This window comes from Silurus meridionalis, chromosome 18, assembly GCF_014805685.1.
Source record: "Silurus meridionalis isolate SWU-2019-XX chromosome 18, ASM1480568v1, whole genome shotgun sequence".
Taxonomy (NCBI): domain Eukaryota; kingdom Metazoa; phylum Chordata; class Actinopteri; order Siluriformes; family Siluridae; genus Silurus; species Silurus meridionalis.
The window spans coordinates 20,521,913-20,532,749 of record NC_060901.1 but is presented as its reverse complement, the minus strand read 5'-3'; positions in this window follow the sequence as shown (position 1 = coordinate 20,532,749).

Sequence of the window (10,837 nt, the reverse complement as noted above, 5' to 3'; positions counted from 1 at the left end):
AAAGGGAGGCTGGGGGGCTTTTTTTGGGTTGTAATTTCTAGGTGGTTTATTGTTCTCCGAGCAAAAATAACAGATCTCAAATACTTTTTGTTCTGCCAGGGGGCAATTTTCCGCTGCCGTTTGGTTCCAGGATCACATTTTCGTTCTGTCTAGCCTGCTCCCATTTTAGTAAATGCATTAGCTGACAGATTGACTTTCCAGCCCTCTACCGAAATATGCCGTCTATGTGGTACCGGTTATTTTTTATTTATTTATTTGTAACCAGATCAAAGTGCTCGGTTCTTGTTTTGGACATTGTGGAATGTTCCGCCCTCTAGTGTTTTGACTGCATGAAACTTCCAGGGTTGTCCATCAATCAGTGATGAACCCGAGTACACACAAACTGTTAAAACGTGAATAATGAATTGTTTGGCTTTAATTAAAATGTAACTAAAACATCCTGAAACTGCAATGAAGTTTAATGGAATTTGAAGTGTTTCTAAATATTCTTTTCTCGATTCTCGTCCCCGATTCTCTCGCATCAATGTCGAGGCAAACAACTGCAAATCCATTAACGTCTGCCAAACACATAAAGTATTAGCTTAGTAAATGAATTGTGACTTGCACCCCGAAAGCTGTCTAGCAGATCCTTCTGTATTAGCTCTAAAAATACCTCTGCACATTATTAGTTCCACATGTGAAAAACTAGACGAATGCATTTGAATAGGCACTATGCACAAAAACAGACACGTCGGCTCTAGGCCAGCAGAAACACGGCTCGATTATTTCACCGTAAAACAGATGTTCTTGCGTTTGTGCTTGGAGAAGAAAGATAATCTGCTTTTGCTTACTTGGCCCAATCACGCAACCGGCCTCTGTTATGTGCTGCTGAGTAGATTTTTGATGATACACAGCCAGCTTACTCATGTGATTATGGCTCAGAAGTATAGAAGTATACAACTTTGATTGTTAGCGCACAAACATTAGGTCGGAATTACGATAATAAGAAAATGGCTGACTTGGACATCCTTCATAAAGCTTCCTAAATGGTAAAAAGTCATTTCAATGACACAAAATGAATAATGTAATGGCTGAACAAGATCATATTTTTTTATGTCTTTCTTCATGGTCTGATCAAGTTCATCAGGTTGCACCTTTACATTATGGTTTACTTTTTATGGTGTTAAAGGATCCACACCATAAAGCACCAGCTAATGGTGGAAGCCATATTAGTTTATAATAATAATAATATTTAGTTTTCATTGGAAATCTGTATGTGTGTAGAACTTACTTATAGCAGCACTGAAATCTAATAGAATGGACCAGAATTGGGTTACAGGTCAACTTTATATTGTGCATTAACCATACATTTAAAAACTCAGGACATCATTGTGCATTACTCCAATTGGGATCATTTCCAGAATTTAATTCTAATTGTCATTTAAAGTTCTATCCTGATTTTTATTTGGTGAATAGCTGATTGACCTTGAACACTGACAGTGTTTAGTTAGAGAAGCCTTGCGGATTGTCTTACACCCTAATCAAATTACTGTCCTGTGGCATTCCAGTTTGTCTCACTGGGCGATCTGGCACTTTAAATGGTAAAGGGGAATCCTGTGGTATGGTTTGGTAGCGTTTCCCATGTAGAGGTTTCCCTCGCAGAGCTGTTGTTGTGCAATAGGAGCTTTTTGTGGCTGAATTCCTGTGGGATTCAGCACAACATTCCTCATAGGATTCACTCCAGTGCATGCATTCTCTCGCTTTTGCTTCCCACCCATGTCTTGCATGATGATGTCACTGTAGTTAAATCCTCATAGTATTTCTCAAAGGCGTTTTACTAAACTTTTTTTAGCAACGTATTCGGAGATACAGGTGTCAATGCAGAGTGTTGTGTTGCTTAGGGGTCATCGGTGGTCAAGTTTTTTTCTCCCTTGTTTAAGGTAACGCTAAATATTTAGAAGTTTTTCCAGTCTGGAGCATGGCTATTGCACTTCCATCATGGATGGCTATTTTGCGAGCTGTAACATATCTCCATACTTGATGGGAACTTGATGGGAACTTGTCTGGTTCATTTCAACATATGTTCAATGCTATGTATCCCCTGATTGAATGGTGCAATATATTGTATTGTATTAGATGCTTCTGTTTTGTTATAAAGCATGAGATCAACTGGGTTCGATCAACAATTAGGTGGATTTGGTTATATTTTTACTTAAGACCCCTTCAAAGCTGTACTCCATTTCAAGGATATTTTTCTACCTGATCAGACTCTATACTGTCTGGAATCATCAAAGGCGTGAACAGCCATAAAATAAACATCAGCAAAGTTTTTTTTTTTTCTCTCTCTCTCTCCAATCTGCTGTACCATCAAGAGACTCTATAACCGGCTGCTGGCTGGCCTCTAAAAGAATGTTCCCTGCTTTGAAACTTCAAACTGACCATCCATTGGTCATTGGTGGTTACGGGCTGTACTTCAGGGGATTTTAAAACAGTCTGACTACCTCTGACTGAGCTGATTCAAACTCCAGACTGGCTTTGGCCCACCGCCCCACATCTCATGTCTCTAAAAAAGCCCACAGCAATCATTTGATCATTTTTAGTGCAGAAAGGATTCTGGCTGTACAGACAAAATATGGAAATTGGGGTATTAAAAAAACGAGGCATGGGAATGTGAAAGCTGTGATCAAAAATGAGGGAAAAAAGGCCTCAGGGTTTCGATTTCAGAGAGCAAGGTTTGAAAAAACAAAGTGTTTTTGTTCCAGTCTGAACATCCTTTAAATAGAAGTAGGTACTGTATGCCTGCATGTGTGGAGGCTTTAAAAACAGTTATGTTCTTGCGCGACACCGTTGAATGTGAGAGCAAATTTATAGTTTAGGATTTTCACAAAAAACAGAACCTTAAAACAATGAGGACTTGAAGACCATGGACATACAAAACAGCTTTATGGTTGAGAAATGAAATGGGGTTGCTTTGATTAAGTTACAAGAACTAAACAAACCATACAATAGATATATCCTACACTGTGATTTACAGTAGATACACAAAGTTCCAAATAAAAATAGAGAAGCAAAACCAACACAGGTCTGCAAAAGCTTCCAATCCTGCAGCGATATTCCACACGGATACTCTGGGTGTCTGGCTGTTCTGTACTCATGAAGCCTGACCAGTGGTTTTGAACCATTTCCGAAAATGTACACTTTCCTTCTGTTTTCCCAGACAACGCCAAGGTATGCACCCTGTACCCCTGACTGAGCAGCCACGAGAACATTCCACGCATGTGACTCGATGTTTTCATCTCTCCCAGAGAGATCTGGTGTTTGCTGTAGCTTGGCCAAACCTCATGCAAATAGGGCGGCTTTGTCCGTTAAACCCCCTGTGCACCATCTGAGACTGTTTGGAAAGTCGTAGATGCTAAAAAAAACAACATTCAAAGGTGCCAGGAAATGTGCTGACAACCTGCTGGATGTGCATTAATGGACTTAATCAATGCACTGACATGGCGTATATAAGCAAGGTTCTCCTGAGCATTGGCAAGCTTTGGTATATCGAGTAAATAGACAGATCCTACGAACATATTCACATTAAAATATATTTTTTTTATTTTCCCAAAGACTTTGAGGTTCGTGGGCTTTTGTGTTTTGGCATAATGATGCTCCATCTATAAAGTTAAAGTGCATGTATCTGGGAGAAACCATACCACACATGAAAAGCTTACAGTATATATATATCTGTTAAATAAATGTTGTGATTTATTTATCACTTTTATCAAACGCATTGCTGCGAGTTGGAGTTCTGTGGCAGAAGCCATGAAAAGATCTGATTCATTTCAACACTGTGGAACGGAGTCATCCAGCCAAAATAAGCAATGCAGGAATGGACCCAAAACGGTGCACAGAAAGGAAACCAAGCAGACTGGGGCAGATACAACTAAATAACAAAAACCAAGCACACGTCTGCAGGGGATTGAGGTGCAAATAAAAAGCATAAACAAAATGGAGTTGTCAACAATGTAATGAATGCTACATAAGCAACTCAGAGCACAGGGTGAAACAGCACCCCTGAAGCATAGAGGCGGCATAGAGCCCCATGAGGGCGATACCAGAGCTTGAACCCTTGTCCTTCCGATCAGTAAACCAGAGCTTTAACTACTGAACTCCCACCTTCCATGTAGCACATTTTGCTAGCAGAATTTGCTCAGTTCTTTTCTATGCAGAGTGTAAACAATTGTAAACAAGCCGAGCACCGCTGCTAGTTCGGCCTGGAGGTGTTGAGCTGGGATGCGCTGGGATGTCTGCTTCTTACACTGTGAGGGATCTATCGCTCCTGACTCAGTGTCTGGCCTAGAGCCCTATTTGCTGGACAAATAAATACACCTTCTGTACTGTACCTTACAAATGATGTAGAACTAATAGCTGTGACTAACGCTTGCAAAAACAACGCATCCAATTTATATGACTCTACAAACACCAAGTCTGCTAAATCCGGATCCCATCTCATTACATAAATACCACTGTTGGACATTGGGGTTGAGGGCTTCGGGTCAAAGATGAGCCCATCTAAATCAAAGGAATTATCCATAACCTTTTCTCCTTCCTAAAGCCAATAACAAATATTTTGTTTTTACGCTGATGGGAATGACCTTGCACAAAAACTCATTATTTAAAAAACCTAAAACAAAAACAGGAATGACTAGTAGATTACAGAACTGGAAACATTTCGGTCCTGGAATCTTTGTGATGATTTTTAGCAGGAACAATTCGATGGCCCTTTGTTTTCTGAGCATTGTTTGTGGTAACCCATTCATTGAAAAGGCATCTTAAATGCATTTCAAGCAGTGCACTTTTCTCTGTTTAGCATTACCCTAAAAGGTAAGAAAAGAGCCAGGAACACGGTGATGCAGATCCGGGTTCAGCTACAGAAGCTATTTTTTTAACAACATAACTCTGAAAAAGTTAGTGGTATCTCTGGCCTGCCAAGAAAATGTTTTGGGTGTTTGCAGTTCTGGCCATTTCCTGGTTAGGTCCTGTCTTAGTGCTGGCACTGAACAAGACATTTGCCAGACCAGCATGGAACAGTGACACACCAAGAAGACCTGGAACTCTGCAATAGGTGTTTGCTTTCGGTCGTAACCACTTGCGTGCTACCTTTCTGACTCTGGCCTCTAGGTCACGATCTCACGATCCTTTCTAAACGAAGAAAAATAACTTCTCAAGGCAGACTTTCCAACAACCCAGGTGTAGCCTCCGGTTACTGGTGGAGGAAGTGAAGCAGAAAGAGAGTTGGAAACTTCATTTCCTTGCACATTTATTTAGCTAATTCATTCCATTCTTGAAAGGCAAAGGAAACGCTGTACCCAAACATCAATTAACCACCTTTCATAAGCCGACGCTTTCTGTGGAATCAGGAATGTCAGTTTTTGCCTCCCGCTCTCTCTGCAACCGCTCGCATTCCTCTCCTAATTGGCTTCCTGAACTGCTTTGAATGCGGAGATTGCTGTGGGTCATACATACATGCTGCGTTTCATTTTCTGCCAATGTAAATGTTACTTGAAAGTATGGCTGTGAAAACGACTTTTAGAGTTTATTATCCCCTCCCAAGCAGGTGTTGCATAGCGTGCTAGGTTACCATCTTGGCTAATTTGACGGACCCTGCTTCCCAAATATCAAAGAGAAGACCCTATGGGTTTTTTTTTTTTTTGGTTGTTTTTTTTTTTTTTTTTTGCCATGAATGTTTAATGCGCAACCTCGCCTTGGTCTGTAAACACACGTGTTTTTGTTTTTCCCGAGGGAGCTGTCAGGGATTCTTAGCTAACCTAAAAGGCTTTCAGGTGTTCTGGTTTATTTACTGAGTGGTCACAGGCAAACCTTTTTAATTCTCTCTCACTTTAATGTGCACTGCAGCTGAACATTAGGGGAGTTTTGATGTATAATTATGAGAGTTGTGGCTGATGTTGACTCGTCTTTAACATCTAAGTTCATCTCGGAGTGTGTTCTGCCCCTAATTCTTCCTCCATATCCCTTCTGAAGCTAAGTGGACATTATTACGCCTGTACTTTGTTTCTTCTGTCTGGTAAAGAATCCATGTTTAAACGTGATTAATATAGTTCTGAATGTTCACCTGGACTGCATTACAATTCCAGTTTATTTATAGGATTTCCAGAGCATCGCATATGTTTCTCAGTTCTTTAAAAATAGCTGTTTTTCCTCGTTCCCATCTTTATTTTAGCACTGGATAGTATTTGATGTTCATCTGAACATTTGATGTTCTGAACAAAAATCCTCCCTGGCGAAAAAAAAAGGCGGCATGTTGAAAGCTTTGGTCGTTATTTTTCCAACCTTTAGACGAAGGGAAAAAAAAGGCATCAACTTTCTGGGAGCGCCACTCTGTTTAAGAAAGCACTCTTCTCGTGACCAGACAGACGCTTTAATGTAGCTCATCAAATGGTTTGTAAAGTTTCATCCTGGGAATTTCCCATAAATGCCAATCTGAAAAAGTATCGAGCTGCGAAGAAATTACTTACACATCCAGCTGGATATCCAGCGTTTAACCTTAATGATAAATATGTTCTCTTCAGGGGAAACTGCACATTGTACATTCAGCATAAGAAGAAGAGTCTTTATTCGCACATGTACATTACAGCACAGTGAAATTCTTTTCTTCACATATCTCAGCAATGTTAGGAAGCTGGGTTCAGCCATTAAACAGTGCCCCTAAAGCAAAGAGCATAAAGGGCCTTGTTCAAGGGCCCCAGGAGTGGCATCTTGGTGATACCGGACCTTGAACCCCGACCTCGATTCTAAAAAATGATATCCTAACAATATGAGGTTCTGAAAGTCCTACAGGTTAAAGTGATGAAAATATCCATTGCTAGAGATTCCTTAGCAAATGTCACTGGACTAACATTACATACAAATATCCAGGGTCTGAACAACATGATGCTGATGTTCTTCTGCTCCTTTGAAATGGCATATAGAGCTATATTTAAATCCTATGAACATTGGAATTGGCTGCAGCCAAGAGATAAGCTTCATTTTTTGAATGATGGATGTTTGGGCGCTTATCAGGCAGTGGCACGGTGGTTCTGTGGTCTGGCTTTGTGAGGAAACAGCAAATGTGGTCACTTGGTAGCACCCTGGGCTCTGATGAAAGAAAGACGATCAGATCAAGAAGAAATCCTTCATGGCTCATGTTGTATGTATGCACATATGCACTAGTCGTGCTGAACCTGCTCAGTGTTTAGAATTGTTCCTGAAAAGAAAAATAGTTCCCCGCAATAATGTAATGTGATCGAAAATCTTGTGAAGTTCGACCACAATTTTCGCACTGAACTCTTTCCAAACCTCTTTCAGTTCGGTTTTCTGATCTCTTCGGTGTAAGCTGAGTCAGGAGAGGTGCGATAGCCCTGGGCTGCCCAAGAAGACAGGCTTGATTGTGTGTGTTGAGGGTGTAACCGGGAAAAAGTCTTAATGCAAACCTGCGTTGCGGTCACTTAGCCTTGGCTAATCATGAAGGGGTTTGGGAAACGCCAATGCGCAGCATGGAGTTCTCGAAAAAACACAGGACTTGGCCGTGACCTTTGCGAATCTGTCGACTCTTCAAAAGATTAGTCCGACTTTGCTGGGAAATAATTTCAGCACCATTTCTAGACAGTTTATATGAAGTGATATTATTCTGAAGGTCACTGGGAGCAAAAGGAACGACACATCAAAGGCCAGGCTCATTAACTTAGGTGAATCTGATCCACACTTTCTATTTAGTTCAATGTTTGTGTTTTGAAAAGAATAAATTTTTCTTCTGCTCCACGGTTTAAGATTTATAAACTCTCATTGCCACACCAGTATCTCTTATTTCTGCATACCAAAAAATCAAACAAAATATAAATCATAAACTTCTCCAAACCTTGAAAATCTCGAAACCGTTCAGCAATTCATGCAGGATGATCCTCAGAGAACAATCCACAAGATCTCACTTCCACACCCACACTACTCGTCAGATTTGTCTCATGATTTATCACTGGAATGACACTCAAAACTTCAGTTCTAGCAAATTATTCAACACCTTCTGACCAATCAAATTTGAGAACCAGCAGTAATTCACAGTGGTTTAATGTTGAACATGTTAATGCCAAGTTCGTCTTCTGCTGAAAGACCCCTTGAAAAAGTGAAGACTTTGCATGGAAGAATAATCGATTTCTGTAGTCGAAGGCTCCGCACAATTCTATTTTCCACTCCAGGGCTGTTATTACTGTAATTATGTTGGTTGGTTTTGTAAGACAGCCTATAAATTTATCGTCACAAATGTTCAAATATATTTCCTGCCTTTCTTGGACCGAATTTAGACTAAAATAAAGCTAAAGTTTTACTCCAGAAGCTGTATCACATCAATGCCAGTATTAGTCCTGGTTTCCCAAAAGTCATGGCCCTCACCTGTTAGACAGCTCACACTAGTCAGTTACACACACACACACACACACACACACACACACACACACACACACACACTTACTGGAAGCCATTATGTGAGGATGGCAAACTTGTGATTGATGGCTGTAGCTACCATTATTATGTTTTTACATTTTCCGTATCAAAAGTGAAATGCAGGAATGTGAGAGAAAGAGAAGCTTAAACAACAGCTACTGAAGGAACAAACAACCTTCACAAAAATGCAAACTGTGTGTGAGTGGAAAGTAGAATTCCTCATGATGGAAAGTTCTGGATGATCCCATGGGAGTGAGATTTTTCCACCTGCTGACTGATGAGTCAGAAAGAAAGAAAGAAAGAAAGAAAGAAAGAAAGAAAGAAAGAAAGAAAGAAAGAAAGAAAGAAAGAAAGAAAGAAAGAAGAAAGAAAGAAAGAAAGAAAGAAAGAAAGAAAGAAAGAAAGAAAGAAAGAAAGAAAGAAAGAAAGAAAGAAAGAAAGAAAGAAAATACAATACAAATGAATAGGCTGTTGTGTGGATGGTGGATGTTGTATAGTTGAGACTGTAGGTTGTAGGGTTTAGACTGTAGGTTGTAGAGTTTAGTTTGTAGGCTGTTGGGTGTAGGGTTTAGACTTTATGGTTTAGACTGTAGGTTGTAGGGTTTTGGGTGAAAGGTTTAGAATGTAGGGTTTAGACTGTAGGTTGTAGGGTTTAGTCTGTAGGCTGTTGGGTGTAGGGTTTAGACTATATGGTTTAGACTGTAGGTTGTAGGGTTTTGGGTGTAAGGTTTAGAGTGTAGGGTTAAGACTGTAGGTTGTAGGGTTTAGACTGTATGGTTTAGGCTGTAGGTTGTAGGGTTTAGTCTGTAGGCTGTTGGGTTTAGACTGTAGGTTGTAAGGGTTAGGCTGTTGGGTGTAGGGTTTAGAGTATAGGTTGTAGGGTTTAGTCTGTAGGCTGTTGGGTTTAGACTGTAGGTTGTAGGGTTTAGGCTCTAGGTTGTAGGGTTTAGACTGTAGGGTTTAAGCTGTTTAGTATGTTATGTTATTTGCTAGAATTCTTATTTTTTTAATTAGTTACCCTAATAACATTTTCAACAAACACATCATTGTACAGGATGTTACTGGTTTTATAAACTTATTTGTGGTGTCCTTGACTCATGTTTATAAATAGTGATGTGGATAAAACTCCATAAAAGCTCACATTGTGGAAAACAACTAAGCAAGGACTAAATTGTAAATGTGCTAAATTTTCCAACAATGCAGCTCAGCCACAGTGTTTCAGATACCAGAGGATAAACTTTTTAATCCCAGGTTTACTATAGTGAGTCATAAACCCCATTCTTTTTTCTTTTTTACTTAATAAACTCAGAACTTTTCTCTGTCATGACACATGTTTTTGAGCTTTCTTCCAAGCTGGACTAAGCGATCCTCGATAACAGACTCTGTCTGAATTACACGATCCAATCGGAATTTGGCCGATGAATCCAGCCGGGTCGGAATCTAATCGTCTGTAAGAGGGGAATAGACTCTGTGTTCATGGATGTCTGTCTGAAGATGAGTCATCCTGAACAGTAGGCTTTGAAAGCCTGGCTAAACCATCAGCCAAGGCCTGGGTCACCTGTCTGTGGGAGTCAGAGCCCTCGAGAGCTTCCCTGTTCACTCAACAAAGCCTTCTCTGTGCCTCCCTCGGACAGCGTCTGGAGCTGTGTGTGGAGGGAATCTTCACACAATTGTTTCCTATTTTGTGCGGACGTCAGCGCCGGAGTCCTGGAAAAGGCCGAAATAAACTCGCTAAACAGGGGAAGGATTAACAGAAAGGAAATGAGTGGGACAGATTAAAGGCTGAAATGAAAAGAGTTTCAGGTCCTGTTGAGCTCCAGAGTCCAAACTGTAATAAACAGAGCTTTAAAAACGTTACAAGCTCAGGCAATCTTACAGCTTTTTTTCCTTTTCAGGATTTTTTCTTTCTCACTACTGCAGGTTTTGTCTCTTTATATTATACATATTAGATATAATAAGATATAAAAAATTCCATTCACCATTTTTCTTTTGCTGAAAGTGCATCAGATTCCCTTTGTGTATAAAATAAATCCTACTCCAAATCCAGTCTCCCAGACTGTGATGAAATCATCTAACCAAACTTCATCAGAACTGATTAAGTAACAGCGCATTCCTTAAGATCCTCCAGATTGCAGGATGACGAGGGCAGGTCAGCGAGTACGCCCCGATCACACCACCGGAATGTAGGGAATGTAGGTATAAATACAGACAAAATGTTAAACGTACACCTGTGACGTGAAAGCTGCATTACTACCTGGTTCTGATTGTGATATCCAGGATATAATAGATCACTGAGTCCTGCTGGTGTGACGTACTTATAATCTCTATTCGGGAAAAAAACAAGCCAAGGAGCTCAAAGCAGCTCAACGTTGATGTCGAG